This window comes from Gadus chalcogrammus, chromosome 1 (assembly GCF_026213295.1).
Source record: "Gadus chalcogrammus isolate NIFS_2021 chromosome 1, NIFS_Gcha_1.0, whole genome shotgun sequence".
Lineage (NCBI taxonomy): Eukaryota > Metazoa > Chordata > Actinopteri > Gadiformes > Gadidae > Gadus > Gadus chalcogrammus.
In genome coordinates this window covers 22,375,050-22,397,225 of record NC_079412.1, presented here as the reverse complement: position 1 = coordinate 22,397,225, position 22,176 = coordinate 22,375,050, and the positions used below count along the sequence as shown (strand labels likewise).

General features: G+C 47.3%; 2 pseudogenes; both read right to left on the bottom strand.

Annotated features, from left to right (window-relative positions):
* Positions 1-871, bottom strand: part of LOC130389718 (leucine-rich repeat-containing protein 38-like) — a 3,773-nt pseudogene extending 2,902 nt beyond the window's left edge.
* A 5,949-nt stretch (positions 872-6,820) lies between these two features.
* Positions 6,821-22,176, bottom strand: part of LOC130387262 (ephrin type-B receptor 2-like) — a 29,585-nt pseudogene continuing 14,229 nt past the window's right edge.

The window sequence follows — 22,176 nt, the reverse complement described above, 5'->3', positions numbered from 1 at the left end:
TGTGTGTGTGTGTGTGTGTGTGTGTGTGTGTGTGTGTGTGTGTGTGTACGTGTCGGTGTGTGTGTGTGTGTGTGTGGCGTCCAAGGGGCGGCCGCCGACAACAGCGGAATCACCCGAAATCGCAGACGGTCGCCCCGGCCCGGATTACCAGCGGCGTGTGGCCGATTCCCTGTCCCGCCCCGCCGGGGCTTTAGAGGCGCATGCATGGCACAAGGGCGTAAGCCGCTTATTATCCTCACCCGTGGGCAGCTTGTCGCGGGTGCTCCGTGAGCCACGCAAACAGCTTGGCGAAGCGGCAGCTGCACTCCCAGGGGTTCCCCTCCAGCCGCAGCGTCCGCAGGGAGGCCAGGGGCTCCAGGGCGCCCACGTCCAGGTCCGACAGCCCGTTCCGCTCCAGGCCCAGCTCCCGCAGGGAGCTGAGGCCCTGGAAGGCGTGCGGCCCCACCGCGCTCAGGTAGGGGTTGTCCCCCAGGCGCAGCTTGATCAGGCTCCGGGACTCCCCGAACGACCCCGAGGGGATCTCCGTCAGGTTGTTGCTGCCCAGGTCCAGGAAGACCAGCCTGGAGAAGGGGGTGCTGAGCGTGCCGGGCTCCAGCTGGGACAGCGAGTTGTTCCTCAGGTCCAGGTACACCAGGTCGCTGTAGAGCAGCAGGAAGTCCGACGGGATCCAGGAGATCCAGTTGTTGGCCAGCAGCAGGCGGCGCACGTTGAGGGGGAAGGGGCCCGGGAGGTGGGTGAGCGCGCGGCCGGAGCAGTCCACGGTGTGGTGGTCCGGGCAGAGGCACCTAGAGGGGCACGTGTGGCCCCGGGACAGCATGGTGGAGTACAGCAGGGCGAGGATGGTCTGCAGCCGGGTGATGCATGGGTACATTGTTGGGGGGGAGGGGGGAGAGGCCAGAGGGGGAGGGAGGGAAAGGGGGGGGGGGGGGGGGAGGAGGAGGAGGGGGGTGTCTACGCCTGGGGAGCTGGCGAGGGGGTCATCTGAACATGGATGGCTTCCAGGGAGGGCGTCGAGTTCAGAGGAAGAGGAGGGAGGGAAGGAAACGCGAAGCTTGCCTCTGAAGACTCTCTCCTCGCTCGCTCTCTCTCTTTAGCCTCTCGCTCGCTCTCAGTCTCCCAGTGCCAACATCACTTCCTGTTTACACCACAGCCGCGAAACGGCGGCCGTCAGACAGCGGCGAGGGAGAGATGCGCGTGACTGGAGGACGAGGATGACGAAGATGATGTGGCGTTCCTGCAGATCACAGCAGCACCGATCGGTCTGGATGGATCAGCCCCGCAAGCTCTGACTGGATATGAGGAATGAGAGAGAGAGAGAGAGAGAGAGAGAGAGAGGACCAGAGTTAGAGAGAGAGGATTAACATGTAAACACAAACCACCACTAACGACTGTCATGTGGGGGGCGGCTGGGGAGTGTGTGTACGTGTTTGTGTGTGTGTGTGTGTGTGTGTGTGTGTGTGTGTGTGTGTGTGTGTGTGTGTGTGTGTGTGTGTGTGTGTGTGTGTGTGTGTGTGTGTGTGTGTGTGTGTGCGTGCGTGTGTGTTGTGTGCGTGTGTTTTTGCTTTCATGCGTGTGTGTGCTTGCGTGCATGTGATTGTGAATATCAATTGGCGGACGGTTGTGTACGTGCTCACGTGCGCGCGTGTGTACCGACTTTGCAGGGAGGGTCTTCTGCAGACGCTCTCATCAGCCCCAAGATCTGGGGGAGCAGATCAGGCGAAGCGCAGACCTCCAGCCTGACCAAAGTAGAGAAAAAATGATTCAGCACGTACTCTCCTCTTCTAGCTGAGACGGAGGAGTAGGAATCACACGCCAATAACAATAACAATGACCACAATAATAACAGCCTTCAATATTCAAAAGGTTTGGTACAATTATTTGGTTATTCGCCTCTCGGGACTCACGTATGATGTGATGATACACGGCCAGCAGCATTTTAAGAATATGGATTCCTCAGTCCTTCCCAGTGCTCTGAAATAGAAAAAAATCCTCCTTCGTTGCGCCTCTTCCTCCTTTCTATCTCCGTCTTCGGTTTGTCGCGTGTGATGCACGACTCCTCACCGGACGGCGCACGAGGAATCGGGGTCAGAGGGGGTGTTCCATCCGAGGGCTGTTACCATGACGACACATGGACCGTACCGTACCGACCGTAAGGCGGGTGTGTGTGTGTGTGTGTGTGTGTGTGTGTGTGTGTGTGTGTGTGTGTGTGTGTGTGTGTGTGTGTGCCTGCGTGCGTGTATGTGTGTGCGTGTATGTGGTTGCGTGTTTGAGTGCGTTTGTGTGTGTGTGTGTGTGTGTGTGTGTGTGTGTGTGTGTGTGTGTGTGTGTGTGTGTGTGTGTGTGTGTGTGTGTGTGTGATGAGACAGTATAGGCTAATAGCGCACTGTTGCGCGCGGGAAATGCCCTGTGAGCGTCTTCATCGCCGCGAGGAGAAGCCGCTGATGCTCCGCGGCGCGCGCACAGCTACGCACCTTTTAATCCACGTGTTGGCGTTCTGCAACAAGCTGATCACGACACCGCTGCGCTCCATGTGAACAGTCCCAAAAAATCACTGAAAACTGGGAGCGGTCAAAATAATCACTGAAAAGGCTAGACGGACCTAAATTAAAATTGATTTATTTTTATTTAGGTCTATCCTGTCACCGGGAGGATCATCATGTAAGATATTACAGTAAACACCCAGAATTTTGTTATTTAGATAAAGCCCTTTATGCAATTGCATGGTATTTGGAGCCACGTGTCGAATTCAATTTAATGTTTTTATGTGTTTTATGCGTACGTAGGCTACGTGTGTACGTTTAAGACTGGCGGCTCTAACACTTCATAAGTTTCATTGAATATTATTTTCCATTCTATTTATATTGTATTCTCCGTCGCTGTCTCTGCAGTGCGTGGCGGACGGTAGGTTATACTGCCCTCTGCTGTTCAGCGTTTGAACTGCAGGAAACACCCGGCTTGGATAATTAAACTCGTTCACAACAGTTTTTGCAAAATTTTATATAAATAATAACATCCATAAATTGTGTCAAACATTGCTTGTACGAATGTGATACATACTATTCAAGAAAAAGCCACAGCTATTAAATGCCATCATTACTTTTTTATTGAAGACAATTGCTACAAAATGTTTTTTTTGTGTGTTTTCTCTTGTCATTTCTTGTTTTCTTTTTAAAAATAGACAAATACAAGTATTACAAATAATTATAATTCAAAGGGATACAGTCAAATATACATGGCGTTCTATACACATTAAAAAAAATCCTCAAACATACAATATCGTATAAGATCACAGTGGTAAGGATTGAGAAAAAAGAAGATGAGTGTTTCATTTTTTACTTATTTTTAGTTTTTGATGTGTGCGTGACACTTTAGCGCCTACCAAATCGACCCGTCCCGTTTATAATCCACGTGTTCTAGGATTGGAATGGTCCAAATGTCTGTATTATCGAGGGGAAGATATAGCATACAGGACGTAATCCACGATAGCCCCACCAGGGTACAAGACTAAGGGTGTTGGGAAAGGAGTGCAGTTAGACTGACATCAGACAGGGGTGTGTGTCTGTGTGTGTGTGTGTGGGTATGAATTTGTGTGTGTGTGTGTGTGTGTGTGTGTGTGTGTGTGTGTGTGTGTGTGTGTGTGTGTGTGTGTGTGTGTGTGTGTGTGTGTGTGTGTGTGTGTGTGTGTGTGTGTGTGTGTGTGTGTGTGTGTGTGTGTGTGTGTGTGCGCGTCTGTGTGTGTACGAGAGTGATAGCATACATCGATTGACCTTTGTTTACACATCAATAAGTTATAAAAGACCATACTGTGGGGTTCTGTATGTACAATGGAACGAACACAGTGTACTGCTCCTGGGAGTGGGGGCCGGAGGGGTGCTACGTTATAGTGTCACGTAGCGTGAGAGAGTGATCTGGCTGTAAATATTCCATGTGTCATCCAGCCATAAGGACATTTCACCCCAAGAGAATAGAGGCGTTTGGGGAGACTGACGCGTACGTAAATATGACTGGCATGTTTACTTCTTCGTATGACATTTTTTTTAGGGACAAATTGACATAATCTTATTTGATGTTGGGAGAATGGGATTAAAAATAGTATTTGAGTAGCCCCACTTTCTGGTCGGAATACATTAGTGGGTGATCATAATGATGATGTAGCAGTTCATTTTAAGAAAGCATTGAGGGATAAAATACAATTTGTGAAACTGGGGAAGTTTCTTGCACTTTCACATATTACTACACATCTGGACCCCTGATCATGGCTCATACAATTCAAGAATTCATAAATGATATCCACTGTTACCAGCGACTACTATTTTATCTCTCGGTGTCTTTTACATTCAGTACAATCCAATTGGGGGAGGAAAAATAGATTGGATATGAAATTATCTTTAAGGTTTTGATTGGGGCATTTAGACGTCATTGGTCATATTCAAATAAGGGCTTATAGACATGAAAGGTGGGCCTCAATGGCTAAATCATGACTACATTGTAATTGCAAAATCGCATTACATTGACATTATGATATGATAACGTATTTAATGATAATAAAAAACGGAAGAAGATGTTAGTACCCTTTCAGGGTTTAAAACGCACCATTTGGTGTACAGTATCATGGATGGGGGTTGACTCTGGCTAGGCTCACACATGAATTGTGCTATTAGTACAACATGAAAGCCCCATGCCAAAGTCGGACATTTTGTACAGCTAATCCCTTCATCTATATACAGTGTACTACACACACATCCTACAGTCCCTTTGTATTGTCAAATATACATACAGTAGTACAACAAACCACAGATAGTATTAAAAGTCACACAGAAAACAAAACAAATCAAAAACAAATTGGATTTCTTATTAAAGTGCAGTGTTTCAGCAAGGACCTTCTGAATCGGTTGTGGGGCTAATTTGGGGACATTACGGGTTTTGTTCATTTGTGCAATTAAAAAATGTCCGCTGGCTTCACACACAAGACATGTTCCATGAGAAAGAGACGACTCGATAAAAATGGACTGGAAGAAGTGTTCCAAAAGTAAAAGCCACACTGTAAAAACCAGGGCTTTGTATAATCCTATTTAACAAAATATACAGAAGAGTGTCACGAATAACCAATTATTTCTGATTCAACAAATCAGAATAAGAAGGTGTCTGACTCCTACCTTGTTAGACTATTGGTTAGTTGGTGGTACTAACAACAAACGATTGAAGGTGTTGGATATGTTGAGTGGTGCAATCCTATTTTTTGTCAAATCTTCTTAGTAATTTCACATGTTTTTTTTATTTTATCATCAACACGTCTGATTGCTGTGGTTGAAAGCATAACCCAGTGTCATTTTTATAACTTCAGTGCATTGGGAACACCAGACCAGAACAACATAATATTTGTCAAATAACATCCACCCTTACAGCGTTCGTTTTTCTTGATAAGGTGGTGGGAGTGTATCTAAAGGTAAACTAAAAGTAGAAAACGTTTTCTCTTACGAGTGACGGTGTGGTCAGTCAGTTAAAAATATAGAAAGTGTGAATTTGAGAACACAAAGACCTCGTCAGAATGGGTTCACAGTTGGGTTCCTACTCACCCGACGATTTCATGCATCTGACACCAAATCCTTCCGTTCCTTCTTTCACCAGCTAAGACATCAGTGGCTCTCTGTCCGTCCTCGATAAAGGCAATCACGTCTCGGAGCAACGTTAAGGGGAAGCAGGACAGTGAGAGGCATGAACGGGCCGCTTTGAACCTCTCAAATCAGCCATGAATAGCTATAATGGGCAATAAAGGAGGACACGATGCTGCATATTTAAGGTGGCTCTTCCTGGTTACACTGGGTGAAACAGAGACTTGGCAGTGGATTGGAAAAATATTATTCAGCTTTTCCCTCAAATAGGACTTTGGCACACATTTTACACCCTGACATTTACAGCAAAAAATGCCCACTGTTATGATTTCATTCTTCACATTTGTCAAGGTAAAAACTAAGCGATAGAACACACTCTGCTAAGACCCCGTCTATCAGAAGAGGGAATCGCTTCTACATATCAACATAATTACAAAATTGGATCCGGGGGCTCAAACGGTACAGTAGAGCTGTAACTCTGAGCAGATAATACCACATTTCACAGATCAGTAGACTAAATGATTCCAGATAACTGTCGAAGTGTTTTCCACCACCAACACACGTAACACCAACGCCATGATTGGCTTTTATTCCCTTTTAGTGTAGAACAAGGAAAACGTGAAGTAACTTTTGTTAATAAATTAATAAAAAACAAACAACAATGGGTAGTGAGCGATGAGCTTTGGTTGAGGCCCAGACCGTCATGTATAAAAACTAAATACTGGAAGATAGGTCGTTGGAAGCTGAAAACAAAGAGTTGGAAGAGTTGGGAAAAGAGTTAAAGAAGAATCCAAACTTTGGTGGTTTCTAGGTTTTTCTGGGAAGAGTGTGTGTGTGTGTGTGTGTGTGTGTGTGTGTGTGTGTGTGTGTGTGTGTGTGTGTGTGTGTGTGTGTGTGTGTGTGTGTGTGTGTGTGTGTGTGTGTGTGTGTGTGTGTGTATGTGTGTGTGCGTGCCTTGGCCATATGCATGTGTATATGTGTATGTGTGTTTATGTATGTGCGCGCTTATTCGTGTATGCGTGTTTATGTGTGCGTGTATATGTGTATGTGTGTAAATGTGTGTTTGTGTTATATATGTATGTGTTTTCGGAGGTCTGGCATCAGAGCGACCGGCGTGGTTCCTCCGAGGACAGGGGGTCCGGCTGGGCTTGGGGGGCCGTGACGGTCAGACCTCCAGGGAGGGGGTCAGACCTCCAGGGCGGAGGAGGTCAGACCTCCACAGAGGTGATCTGGTTCATCTGGGCCCTCATGGACTGGACGCTGTTGAAGATCTTCTTCTGGTGGCCGGCTAGCGTCACCCCCACTCTGAGGATGTCACTGTTGGGAAGGAGGGTCTTTAGACTTTAGGCCTTCAGGGGGGGGGGGGGGGGGGCACTGTGATGACGGTAGGACCGCAGTATGTCCAGGTCTAAGGGTTCTACGGTTAAAAGGATCAGTATTAACAAAGGGTCTTTCTGGACAACAATCAACTGGATAAAAGCCAAGGGTCCAATTAATATAAAGTTACAAAAAAACGAAAACATAAAAGTATTAACATGAAATAGTAATAGATAGCAATAGTTGTATGTCATCATACTACATGAAATATGCATACCAACAGCGATATCTTGTTTCTATTTCTCTTTCATATGTACTCATTTTAAGTCACTTTTGATAAAAGCGTCTGCTAAATACCCTAAATGTACTGTAAATGTAAAACGGTATTAATGGATATACATAAATAGCTAGTCTCTTAAGCTTCCAATAACAGCTTACTACAGAAATGGCTCAAAGTCAATTTGTTTTCATGAAAGGAAGCAAAACGAGAGAATAATATCTGACGCTTTGGTCTCCAACCAAAAGACAAAGGGAGGGCGGACTCACTCCATGGTCATCTGTGACACCACGCTGAAGCTGTTGAAGCCCTCGTTGGTGAAGTACTCCTTGTACTGGCTCATCTTGATGGCATCGAGCCACTCGTCCACCGTGGTGAAGGAGGAGAAGTCGGGGGGGCTGCGGTCCAGCAGCGCCAGGTGAACACTGGGCACCCGGGAGACAGGAGACAGGAACAGGATATTGAATCGTTAAGCAGGAATGACCCCGGGTTGGACCGTGGACGTGTGGAGAGAGCAGGAGACGCCATCGAGTGTGGCTTGGTGTAGAGTCGGGATTTGGGGGAAAAAGGAATGATTGAAGCTAGTGGGTCAACTGAAGGACATTTACTATCGGATATAAATAGTTACCTTGAATAAAAGCAGTTTTACTTTAGTTAACAGAATATTTGTAGAGTGGGATATTGTTGAAAAAAATCATAACAAAGAACATGAATAATTTAACTCTGGATCGAAATGGCATAAAGATTGTTTTGTATCTTATGATCTTATGATCGCATTCATCCAATTCTAATCTCGATTAATTAAATCAAAATGAGCTCACACTTAAAAAAAAGACTTAGAACAATCATTCACACTCAGAGTTGGACCAGCTGAATTCAAAAGCTCCTCTATACTTTCTCTCAGCGGGTAGATCTCAGTATACTAGCACTGCGCTGTACTTTAATACATGTATTATATCAGTATTGTACATATAATACTGTAAATTATAATACTGTAATAATCTTCCTTTTTATTATACTGCTACTTTTTCATATTTGTATTATAACTCATCTTTTATATCGATATTTGGTTTCAATGCTGTCACAACCAAATTCGGGGATGACTAAAGTCATCCGTCCTTCGGAGGGGACGTAAAACCGAGGTCCTGACTCACTGAGGTCATTAAAGATCCCAGGGCACTTATCGCTGAGAGTAGGGGTTTCCCCGGTGTCCTGGCCCCACCAGGCTCATTCAATCCGGCCCCCTAATCATCCTCCTGTATGATTGGCTGATTCATTAATTCCCGCTGGTGTGTGGCGAGCGTTCTGTTGCAGATTGGCTGCCGTGCATCACCCATGAAGGTGCTACACACTGGTGGTGGTGAGTGAGGTCCCCCCCTTCACTGTAAAGCGTCTTTGAGTGGCTGGAAAAGCGCTGTATAAATTGAATCAATTATTATTATCCACCCCTCCATCTTTCCATCCATCCATCCATCCATCCATCCATCCATCCATCCATCCATCCATCCATCCATCCATCCATCCATCCATCCATCCACTCATCCATCCATCCATCCATCCACTCATCCATCCATCCATCCATCCATCCATCCATCCACTCATCCATCCATCCATCCACTCATCCATCCATCCATCCATCCACTCATCCATCCACTCATCCATCCACTCATCCATCCATCCATCCACTCATCCATCCATCCATCCACTCATCCACCCATCCATCCCCCCCTCCGCCCCTCGGCCTCCCGGCCCCCCGGCCCCCCGGCCCCTCGGTACCTTGACGAGAGGGGGGTCATGGCCTTGAGGCTGGCGGGGTTGCGGATCATCTTGTCCAGGGTGCTGACGGTCTGGCTGAACTTGGGCCGGTTGTTGCGGTCCTTCTGCCAGCAGTCCAGCATCAGCTGGTGCAGCGCGCTGGGGCAGTCCATGGGGGGGGGCAGCCGGTAGTCCTGCTCGATGGCGTTGATCACCTGCACAGGCGTGGGGGGCACAGTCTGTGATGGGTGGTCTACTAAGGGGTGGGGGGCACAGTCTGTGATGGGTGGTCTACTAAGGCGTGGGGTGAACAGTCTGTGATGGGTGGTCTACTAAGGGGTGGGGGGCACAGTCTGTGATGGGTGGTCTACTAAGGGGTGGGGGGCACAGTCTGTGATGGGTGGTCTACTTAGGGGTGGGGGGCACAGTCTGTGATGGGTGGTCTACTAAGGGGTGGGGTGTACAGTCTGTGATGGGTGGTCTACTAAGGGGTGGGGGGCACAGTCTGTGATGGGTGGTCTACTAAGGGGTGGGGTGTACAGTGTGTGATGGGTGGTCTACTAAGGGGTGGGGGGCACAGTCTGTGACTGGTTAGATTACAAAGGGGTGTGGTTCACATTCTGTGATTGGTTCGTTTAAAAAGGGTTTTGGTGTAAAGTCTGTGATTCGTTAGTTTACAGTCTGTGACTGGTTAGTTTACAAAGGGTTTGGTGCACAGTCTGTGATTGGTTAGTTTACAAAGGGTTTGGGGCACAGTCTGTGATTGGTTAGTTTACAACGGTCTTGGTGCACAGTCTGTGATTGGTTAGTTTACAAAGGGTTTGGTGCACAGTCTGTGATTGGTTAGTTTACAAAGGGTTTGGTGCACAGTCTGTGATTGGTTAGTTTCCAAACGGTCTTGGTGCACAGTCTGTGATTGGTTAGTTTACAAACGGTCTTGGTGCACAGTCTGTGATTGGTTAGTTTCCAAACGGTCCTTGGTGCACAGTCTGTGATTGGTTAGTTTACAAAGGGTTTGGTGCACAGTCTGTGATTGGTTAGTTTACAAGGGGTTTGGTGCACAGTCTGTGATTGGTTAGTTTACAAACGGTATTGGTGCACAGTCTGTGATTGGTTAGTTTACAAACGGTCTTGGTGCACAGTCTGTGATTGGTTAGTTTACAAAGGGTTTGGTGCACAGTCTGTGATTGGTTAGTTTACAAAGGGTTTGGTGAACAGTCTGTGATTGGTTAGTTTACAAGGGGTTTGGTGCACAGTCTGTGATTGGTTAGTTTACAAAGGGTTTGGTGCACGGTCTGTGATTGGTTAGTTTACAAGGGGCTTGGTGTACGGTCTGTGATTGGTTAGTTTACAAGGGGTTTGGTGTACGGTCTGTGATTGGTTAGTTTATAAGGGGCTTGGTGTACGGTCTGTGATTGGTTAGTTTATAAGGGGTTTGGTGTACGGTCTGTGATTGGTTAGTTTACAAGGGGTTTGGTGTACGGTCTGTGATTGGTTAGTTTATAAGGGGTTTGGTGTACGGTCTGTGATTGGTTAGTTTACAAGGGGCTTGGTGTACAGTCTGTGATTGGTTAGTTTACAAGGGGTTTGGTGCACAGTCTGTGATTGGTTAGTTTACAAAGGGTTTGGTGCACAGTCTGTGATTGGTTAGTTTACAAGGGGTTTGGTGTACGGTCTGTGATTGGTTAGTTTACAAGGGGTTTGGTGCACAGTCTGTGATTGGTTAGTTTATAAGGGGTTTGGTGTACGGTCTGTGATTGGTTAGTTTACAAGGGGTTTGGTGCACAGTCTGTGATTGGTTAGTTTACAAGGGGTTTGGTGCACAGTCTGTGATTGGTTAGTTTACAAAGGGTTTGGGGCACAGTCTGTGATTGGTTAGTTTACAAACGGTCTTGGTGCACAGTCTGTGATTGGTTAGTTTACAAAGGGTTTGGTGCACAGTCTGTGATTGGTTAGTTTACAAAGGGTTTGGTGCACAGTCTGTGATTGGTTAGTTTCCAAACGGTCTTGGTGCACAGTCTGTGATTGGTTAGTTTACAAACGGTCTTGGTGCACAGTCTGTGATTGGTTAGTTTCCAAACGGTCTTGGTGCACAGTCTGTGATTGGTTAGTTTACAAAGGGTTTGGTGCACAGTCTGTGATTGGTTAGTTTACAAGGGGTTTGGTGCACAGTCTGTGATTGGTTAGTTTACAAACGGTATTGGTGCACAGTCTGTGATTGGTTAGTTTACAAACGGTCTTGGTGCACAGTCTGTGATTGGTTAGTTTACAAAGGGTTTGGTGCACAGTCTGTGATTGGTTAGTTTACAAAGGGTTTGGTGAACAGTCTGTGATTGGTTAGTTTACAAGGGGTTTGGTGCACAGTCTGTGATTGGTTAGTTTACAAAGGGTTTGGTGCACAGTCTGTGATTGGTTAGTTTACAAGGGGCTTGGTGTACGGTCTGTGATTGGTTAGTTTACAAGGGGTTTGGTGTACGGTCTGTGATTGGTTAGTTTATAAGGGGCTTGGTGTACGGTCTGTGATTGGTTAGTTTATAAGGGGTTTGGTGTACGGTCTGTGATTGGTTAGTTTACAAGGGGTTTGGTGTACGGTCCTGTGATTGGTTAGTTTATAAGGGGTTTGGTGTACGGTCTGTGATTGGTTAGTTTACAAGGGGCTTGGTGTACAGTCTGTGATTGGTTAGTTTACAAGGGGTTTGGTGCACAGTCTGTGATTGGTTAGTTTACAAAGGGTTTGGTGCACAGTCTGTGATTGGTTAGTTTACAAGGGGTTTGGTGTACGGTCTGTGATTGGTTAGTTTACAAGGGGTTTGGTGCACAGTCTGTGATTGGTTAGTTTACAAGGGGTTTGGCGTACGGTCTGTGATTGGTTAGTTTACAAGGGGTTTGGTGCACAGTCTGTGATTGGTTAGTTTACAAAGGGTTTGGTGTACGGTCTGTGATTGGTTAGTTTACAAGGGGTTTGGTGTACGGTCTGTGATTGGTTAGTTATTACAGTATCACACAGCTATTTAATTTGCTCACAGCTTATAACCTTCACCCTTTGTTTTCAAAGAAATATGCAAAACATTACCATAATGTCTGGATAGGGTTATAATTACATAATATACTCATAAATATATGTATATATGCCCTCTATGTAATTATGGGTCTACAAAATGTTGAATTAATACTCCGCCACAACCAAATGTCATCGTGGCTGGTTAAGACCGGAAGCTAAAATGAGTCACCTATTAAACCAGCTCGGAATCTGGTCTTTTTTACAACCTGCTCTCTCTGTGCAGTCTCCCTCCTCGCTGACTCTCTAAGCGTACCGACGGGGCCGTTCTAACGGGGAGCCAATCAGAGGCTGGTGACTCACGTCCTGGTTGCTCATGTCCCAGTATGGCCTCTCGCCGTACGACATCACCTCCCACATGACGATGCCGTAGCTCCACGCGTCGCTGGACGACGTGAACTTCCGGTACTGGATCGCCTCCGGGGCCGTCCATCGGATCGGGATCTTCCCCCCCTGGGGACGTCAACCAATCAGCAGAGAGAGGAATCAACCAATCAGCACAGAGATGAATCAACCGATCAGCACAGAGATGAATCAACCAATCAATAAATACAAACATGAGTAACAAAATGTAAATGTGAATTAAAATAATAATAATTATATATGTATGTATAATTAAAAAACATAAATAATAATAATAAAATAATAATATGTAGGGAAAAGATCTGTAAATATGAATAAAGCGATCAATATTCATAAAATGAATTAATAAATAATGGTGTTCAGAGGATAGTATTGATGGTGAACTTCCAGACGGTTAAATCTGGCAAACACCTCAACTAGACTTCCTGGGTTCAGCGTATCTGGTCTAATCTTGTGTTTACATGATATGCAGGGGGAAATAGGATATACCTGGTCATTTCTGGGCCTAGCTGGAAGTGTAAAATCTGAGGACTTATTCGGCGAACAGCACTGTCTTGGAGAAAGTGCTTTTTAAGTTTCCGACCAAGATACTGCAGTTTGTAGTTTATATACATTAATGACACTGGGTGATCTACAAATAAACTTAAATTAAAAAAAAGTAATGGGAAAACACTGACGTTATAACATTAGTTCGATTTTCTTAAAATAATGCACTTATTCACACTAACAGAAAAAAAGGCGTAAAAAATTAGCAAATGTCAGGCTACTTTAAATGTTGATGTGGTATTTACAAAAGCACAGTTTGATTCTTATATTTCACATGAATAAAAGAATACAATGCCTTTAGTTGCAATTTACTTTCAATCTCTACGGGCTATTTACAAGGTTTACAGTTTGACTACAATACATTATCATCCTAAATAACATACATTATTTGAACATTGCTATTGATCAAAATGCTTTTTATGTCTTTTTTTTACTTTGTTTTACTATTCTAAAACTCGTCTGTGTTATAATTTATATCATAAAACAGACGTTTCCAGCATGAGGTCTGCTAGAAATCAACCGTTATCTCAAGAAAAGAAAAGTTTCATCGTGAAATTTAGGCCCAATCCCATTTGTACCCCTTACCCCTTACCCTTACCCTTACCCCTCCCCCTTGTTTTGAAGGGGGAGGGGTAAGGGTAAGGGGTAAGGGGTAGAAATGCCATGGCTATAATAGGGTAAGGGGTAGAAATGGATTTGGCCTAAGGCCCAATCCCATTTCTACCCCTTACCCCTTCAAAACAAGGGGGAGGGGTAAGGGGAAGGTGTAAGGGGTAGAAATGGGATTGGGCCTTAATCCTAACCCTAAATCCCACAATTTTCGGTGAACATTAATCCCAATATTCTCTGTATCTCCATCCTCGTGATCCTAAAAACCACCTAGATGCCGGCGAGTGGTGCGGCGGGTGGCGGCGGCGGCAGCGGACTCACCAGGGCGCTGGTGTAGGTGGGGTCGGACGTGTCGTCCTCCAGGAAGCGCGACAGGCCGAAGTCCGACACCTTGCAGACCAGGTTGCTGTTCACCAGGATGTTGCGGGCGGCCAGGTCGCGGTGGACGTAGTTCATGTCACACAGGTACTTCATCCCCGCCGCGATGCCTCGCAGCATGCCCACCAGCTGGATCACCGTGAACTGCCCGTCGTTTTGCTACAGCCAATCAGCAGGAGACAAGGAGAGGTTTGGGGGGGGGAAATCATTGGTTAGGCGGTTTTGGCCAGCCAATCGAATCATAGAGAAGGGTATGTTGGTCTTGAACTCATTGGTTATGTGGTTTGGTTCAGCCAATCAAAACAGACATGGAGAGGATTGTCATGAAGTAGTCCCTTAAGGGGTATGGTTCTTAACTGACTGACAAATCATGTACACAATGGTCGTAAACAACTGGTATGAGGTAACAGCTAAACAGTAAATATAAATTAAAGGTATGAGTTTTCTTGGGCAGTCCCTTTTAAAAAGCGAAACACATTATGTTCAAACAGAAAAAGCAGAGGAAGGGCCCTGAAAGGGCCAAAAGGAGACCAAAGACCCTGCTGCTGGCTAACCCTGTGTGTGTGTGTGTGTGTGTGTGTGTGTGTGTGTGTGTGTGTGTGTGTGTGTGTGTGTGTGTGTGTGTGTGTGTGTGTGTGTGTGTGTGTGTGTGTGTGTGTGTGCGTGAGTGCGTTTGCGTGCATGCATGCGTGCGTGTGTGTGTGCATGCGTGCGTGTGTGTGTTTGCGTGCATGCATGCGTGCGTGTGTGTGTGCATGCGTGCGTGTGTGTGCGTGTGCGAGCATGCGTGTGTGTGCATGCGTGCGTGTCCGTGCATGCATGCGTGCGTGCGTGTGTGTGTGTGCGTGCATGCGTCTATGCATGCGTGGGGTCCTCACCCTCAGGAAGGAGTCCAGCGAGCCGTTCTCCATGAACTCGGTGAGGATCATGACGGGGTTGCTCTTGGTGACCACGCCCTCCAGCCGGATGATGTTGGGGTGGTCGAACTGGCCCATGATGGACGCCTCAGACAGGAAGTCCCGCCTCTGGCGCTCCGTGTAGCCCGCCTTCAGCGTCTTGATGGCGACCAGGATCTCCCTCTTACCCGGAAGACGAAGGTTACCGCTGCACACCTCCCCGAACTCTCCTGAGGAGAGGATGAGGAGGAGAGGAGGAGAGGAGAGGAGGGGAGGAGGAGAGGAGCGGAGAGGAGAGGAGAGGAGAGGAGAGGAGAGGAGAGGAGAGGAGGAGAGGAGGAGAGGAGGAGAGGAGAGGAGGGGAGGAGCGGGAGAGGAGAGGATAAGAGGAGAGGAGGATAGGCGAGGAGGAGGAGAGGAGGAGGAGGGGAGAGGAGGGGAGGAGGGGAGGAGGGGAGGAGGGAGGAGAGGAGGAGGAGAGGAGAGGAGAGGAGAGGAGGAGGGGAGGAGAGGAGGAGGAGAGGAGAGGAGAGGAGGAGAAGAGGAGAGGAGAGGAGAGGAGGAGGGGAGGGAGGAGGGAGGAGAGGAGAGGAGAGGAGGGGAAGGAGGGGAGGAGAGGAAGGAGGGGAGGAGCGGGAGAGGAGAGGAGGAGAGGAGAGGAGAGGAGGAGGAGAGGAGAGGAGAGGAGACGAGGAGACGAGGAGGGGAGGAGAGGAGGAGAGGAGAGGACAAGAGGAGGAGAGGAGGAGAGGAGAGGAGGGGAGAAGAGGAGAAGAGGAGAAGAGGAGAGGATGGAGAGGAGGAGAGGAGTAGGGAGGGAGGGGAGGAGGGGGAGGAGGAGGAGGAGGAGGAGGGGAGTGAGAGGAGTGGAGGAGGGGAGAGGAGGAGAGGAGAGGAGAAAGGAGAGGAGAGGAGGAGGAAAGGAGAGGAGAGGAAAGGAGGAGGGGAGGAGAGGAGAGGAGGAAGGGGAGGAGAGGAGGTGATCGGAAACAGTTTGTAACCCAAGTAGATGAACACATAACGACTGTGTTACGAGGAACGTTCAAATAAATAAGCATCCGTATGACTAATGCGATATCAACTATACTATACCATACTATACTAACTTACTCTACAGTGCTTATACATCATCAGAAATGCATCATAGGGAAACAATGACCAAAACACCCTTGCTACCGTTAATATTCCTATTGAAGCCCTATACTATACTATACTTTACCACATATATTATACTTAGCTATACTATAAACAACATGTACCATACTCTATAAACAATGTACTCTAAACAGGTCAAGGGGGGGAAGGCCCGTCTAGGGACATTCATGAGCATTGATGACGCAACACAAAGGTAATCACTGTGACGAAGGGTTGGGCGCACAGCGAAGAACCACTGACACTGTAACACACAGTCCCTCTACCTGCCCCGATGACCTGCTCGATCTTCACGCAGGGGAACTCGATCTCCTTGGCGAACTCCCGGATGGCCTCGTTGGGGTCCTCGTAGGTGAAGGGGTCGATGTAGATCTTCACGCCGGGAGACACTGCGAGGCAACACACCAGTTACAGTGGGCCGTTGAGAAGGCACTTTGGTTGGGTTTTAAGAACTCAGCTTCCTTTATATTCCATGAACGTTGATTGATCGATTAGCGTGAAAAGGTGGATTCCTTTTTCAAAACCCCAAAGCGATGTTGGATATTAACACAACCATCAAAAAAGTTTTACAGCTATTTACTCATAACTCAACGTTTTGAAACACACCTAATATAAGATTGATAATGATTCAACTCATCCGCTCTGGACTACACAGAGCGATACACATCACACATCACAGTCGCATGAAGGTTGGAAATTGTAAAGAAAAATAAAATATTACGCAGAATGGTAAGAGCAGCCTGAGACTCACAGTGTCCGCTGGTGTACGGCAGCTTCTCGGTGTACTCCGTGTTCTCTGGTCTCTCTGTGGTCCTCCTGCTGTTGGACAAACAATAAGATGGACAACTTCATTATCATCATCATCATCATCATCATCATTGTACTGTATTCTCTATGTTTTATATTGTATGCTCCTATATGGACCCCAGGAAGATTAGCTGCCGCCTCGGCATCAGCTAAAAGGGATCCATTCAATAAACAATAAACAATCATCATCATCATTTTAAACAACTCATTGGGCCCTATTTTAAAGGTCTGAAACGCAAGTGAGAAGCACCAAGCGCTAGTAGCTTGGTGGGCGGTTCTATGGCGATGTTGCTATTTTACCTCTCATCCCCTTTAAGAGCCATGAGCGCATTGAATCTGACGAGTTGAGATTTTGACAGCGCGTCTGCAGTGTCCGATGAGACAGATGCACATGAAACTTCAAATGGCTCAGTTTATGGCCTAATAATATGCCTAATTCACACATGGAATAAGGTTTTCTTCCACAACTTCAGAAATACTGAGTCCTCAAATACATTTCAAAATAGCACCAGGGAACGTTTGTGCCAGAACACGCCTCCTCCTTTCACCGAACCGCCCCTCGGGGCGCAAGATCATTCCCTAATTTACCGACGCTTGGCGCAGGAGGGAAAAAAACGCTCTGCGCCAGTTGCAAACTAGCAACGCCACATGCGCCAGTGAGAAAGTCAATTGCGCCGGATGCAAGATAAGGCCCATCTACTTTTCAAATCCCTAACTTGTTCTACTGAGTGATCTTGTGTGAATAATATACATTAGAAAGGCACATGTTGAGGGGATTGTTTGCAATATGCTATAAACACTCTGATTCAATAATTAGTAACTGTGAATATTGTTCTTTGACATCAGTCAAGTCAAGTCGACGACAATTTATCAATGATCAATCAGCCTCGGTCCCTGAGCGGCCATCTTGGCTCCACACTGGTTCTAAATACTAGCTGGGTCTGGGGACAGAATGCTGAAAGGCCAGCTAGTGTGGACGGTTGGTTGTGGTCATGGTGCTACGACCTACTTTTGGGTCGCGGGCCCACACTGCTGTAGCATCATGAATCACATCTCATCATAAACAAAATGGAGGCTCACGTCTTTGAAATTTTTTGAACGCTGTCCTCACCTGCGGCAGATGATGATGAAGACTGTGATGGCGATGATGAAGACCACGCCCCCCGGAGGCGGAGCCGATGATGAGAGGCAGCTTCTCTTGGATGCTGGAATTGTACTCCTCTGGAGGGGCGAGCACAGGAAGTGACATCAGCACTCAAAGGTTTTTGAAGTGAATCATGAGAACATCGCTGATAGAAAAGAAATGTACGACCATTGTTGACAGGTCGAACCAGGGGTTGGATTTTATAAATCAGGTCCTGCTTGGACTAAGTAGCGTTACTGTTATAAATGGTAAATGGACTGCATTCTATGGCAATTCTTATCCAAAGCACTTTACAATATTGCCTAACAATCCTCATTCATGCACACATTCACGCGGAGTCAACCAAGTAAGCTCGCCAGCTCGTCAGGAGGAGATGCCTTGGATCATTGACACACTAGGAGAAAGCGGGGATCGAACTACCGACCTTGCGGTTAGCGACCAACCCGCTCTACCGCCTGAGCTACTACCGCCTTTCGGAAGAAGAACAAGAACGGGACATTTTCAACCATACATTGTTGAACAGGCAAATAATATGCCTGGGGAAACGAGCCAACCGCTTTTAAAAAAGAAACATTTTTTTTCAGGTTTTAAAAGGAATATGAATAAGAAAAGGGATGTCCCCTGTCACTGCGGTGTCTTTGAAACCCCCTGACACAACGCAACCCACACGTTTAAAAATAAATAAACTCTGCAGTGTGAGTGGTCCGTTGAATATTGCATGGATCGTGGGGGGACGGGAGGAATACCTTCGGTCATGGTCTGGAAGTACATCTTCCCGCTGTAGCGTCCGAACCCGGCCACCGTGCGGGCTCGGACCTGGAACACGTAGATGGTCCCGGGCTTCAGGCCCCGGATGTCCGCCGTGTTGGTCTGACTGCGGAACAGCGACGAGTTGAACTCCGCCTGGCTCTGCAAAACAACAGGGTGTCATGTTTTATACCGAGGGGAATACAAAACAATATATTAAACCGTAATTTTTATTTTTGCAGGATCGTTGGGGGCAGCAGGATATTCTTGAGAGGGTTTTTCGAGCGCCCCAGCCTAAACATACTGGGTTTTGAATCCCCGATGATCACAGCCCTACCTGTTGACAACCGTGAGGCAAGATGCCCTTTCCCATTTCTGCTCCCCATGATTTGAAAACCCTTTGCCTGAACCAATTCAAAATGTTTCATCAACTTAATTACTTTTTTATTAATTCAAGTTCAAAACAACGTACCTCAAACACCACTAGCATCACCCCCCCCCCCCCCACCACCACCACCGCCGCCGCTAGCACCCCCACCAGCACCCCCACCACCATCCCCCTCCCACCCCCCCCCAACACCACCACACACCACCACCACAGGCCCCAGGGAGCAGCTGGTACCTTCTCATAGTACTGCAGCTCGTAGGTCCAGGCTGAGTCCGTTGGGCTGGTCGGGCTGGGACCAGGACAGGGTGATTGCTCTCAGGGGCCCGGCTCACCTGGTGCATGATGGAGACGGCCGAGGGGACTGAGGACCACAGCACGGAGAGAGAGAGAGAGGGAGAGGGAGAGGGAGAGGGAAGAGACACAGCAGGAAGAGAGAGAGGGAGAGAGAGAGAGAGAGAGAGGAGAGAGGGAGAGAGGGAGAGGGAGAGAGAGAGCGAGGGAGAGGGAGAGAGGGAGAGGGAAGAGACACAGCAGGAAGAGAGAGAGAGAGAGGGAGAGGGAGGAGAAAGGGGGAGGGAGAGGGAGAGAGGGAGAGGGAAGAGACACAGCAGCGAGAGAGAGAGAGAGGGAAGGGAGAGAGAGACAGGGAAGAGACACAGCAGGAAGAGAGAGGGATGGAAGGGAGAGGTAGGGAGAGAGACATACACACACATATACACACATAAAAAAACATTCGAAGCATTGGGATTAGAAAGCATTAGAAAGAGACAGATAATACTGTCGAGACAAAATGCTAGATATTGAACCAAAGTATTTACAACAATTTACGATTTGACGAACACGTTGATGATGTCAATCACCAAATAGCCAATCACCGCGATTTAGCACTATAACTTGAAGCATTATACATTTGGAAATCGTGCCAAAAAATAAAATCACATTTTCCCCAGATATTTCTTAGTATATGTGTGTGCGTGTGCGTGTCTGTGTGTGTTTGTGTCTCTTTCTATGACCCCCTCCCTCCCTTTCCCTCCCCTCTCTCTCTTTCTGCTGTACGCTCTATCATACCACAAAATAACACCACACAAAAAAAAAAAAATCCAAAAACATTGGCCCCCAAACTAATGGCCCGCGGCCCCTTACCGGCCTGGTTGGTGGTGATGTTGACGGCGGCGTACTGCGGCGAGTAGGGGCTGAGGTCCGACACGCCGTTCACCGCCTGCACCTCGAAGGTGTAGCGCGTGTGGGCCAGCAGGTCGCTGATGCGCACGTCGGCCTCCGTCAGACCCAGCTGCCGCGGCTCGAAGCGCACGTTGTCCCCGCAGCGCGTGCAGCCCCCCCGCCCGCCCCCGCAGCTCTTACAGATGATGTTGAAGACCACGTCCTCGCGGCCCCCCGCCCTCCTGGGGGGCCGTCCAGCGCAGACGCAGGGACGTCTCGTTCACGATAGAGATGACTCCTCGGGGGCCGAGGGGATCGCTGGGGGGGGGGGGGGGGAGGAGGAGGTCGTCATGGTTAACCTTTATCTGTGAGGGTGATCCGTGTCAACGTGGGAGTCGGATCAACCGGTGGGGTCGGATGTGAAGGGATTCGTTTGAGACGTATGTAAGGACCTCTGAAACAAGGTCCTTCAATTAATATATATTTATATTATATTGTATATATATAAAATGCTCTTTAAGTTGTACGGCACTGTTAATCTACTCGATATGCCAGAAGGCTTTGGGGTGCGAATGTGTCCCATGTTGCTGTTTCATCGCGGCCTGGCATCTTTTGCTATAAGCGTGGGGAGGACGGCCACACCAAGTGGGGACTGTTCAGCTCCTGAGTCACCAAGCTGAGGTGTTTCAGAATGCGTACAGCATATTATACATTTATAATTCATTAAGGGGCTTGTTTCAGAGCTCCTCACACGTATATTATGTATATTTTGTGGCTGAGAAAGGGGAGCTAGGATGACATCCTTCCTGTCGGTAGAAACTATAACGTTTTGTCTTCCACATTTATTCATTTTTATTTATTTATTTAGTTGATAGGGACAAGCCAGGGTTAGCTAAAAATGCTCATTCCCATCTGTTGTCCCTAGCCAGATCTTAATAGGCAACCTAAAATACAATAACTGATAAAAAAATAGGTGTGGGATTTATATCCAACTACAATAAGAGGACTCTCTGTATGCACGTCTATGTCTGTCCTTCTCTTTTCTCGAAAACAACCTTTCATCCGGTCGCCTTCACACTCGGTGGGTGTATCTAAGGAGGTCCAGCGATGAGTGGGAAGTTGTTTGGATCAGCGGTTCTCCAGAAAAAGCTGCAAGCAGCGAAACCAGAGTCCACGCAACTGGCCCGCGCTGAACCGATACGTTCTGAATGTTTTGTACTGGCACTGCGCTGGTGGTACATATTGGAACGATTGATGGAATCATTTCAATTACCAATAGTCTGACCCTGTAAATAAACTGTCAATGTGCTGACATGCGCTCTTATAGTGTTTCCACTCTAAAGGGTGCTGCACTAGTCCTCATGGTCAGCAGAAGGGGGTAGGTAGGGCTGGGCGATTCATCGAATTTTGATCGCGATTTCGATTTCAGCGTCAAACGATCACAAAACGAATATTATCAATTTTTTTTTTTTTTTTTTTCATTAAATGTTTTATAGAAAGTGCAGTACAGCTGGATACATATCTGTACATTTTTTAATTTTCTTTTTGACCGTTGTGTCTTTTTTTGAGGCGTAATTTCAAAGTTCTCAGTTACAAAGCGTTTTTCGGGAGAGACATGCTGAATAAACACGTCATGTTTTCAAACTCCAAAAACAATCGTCGGAATAATCGGGATTTCAATATTGACCAAAATAATCGCGATTATGATTTTCTTTCCCATAATGGAAGCAGCCCTAGGGGTAGGTCGTGGTAAACAGAACCGGTCCGTACTGGTGCAGGGCATCTGCGCGGGGTCCGAGTCGGTGCGGTAGAACCCGTTGCGGCACACGCAGTTGGTGGCGCCCTCGTTGGTGGTCCGGCTGTTGATTGGACACGGCAGGCACTCGTGGTCCCCCTGGGTGGCCTTGAAGAAGCCCGAAATGCATGCTGGGTAAACACACAAGAAAAGAGCCAAGTTGATACAACA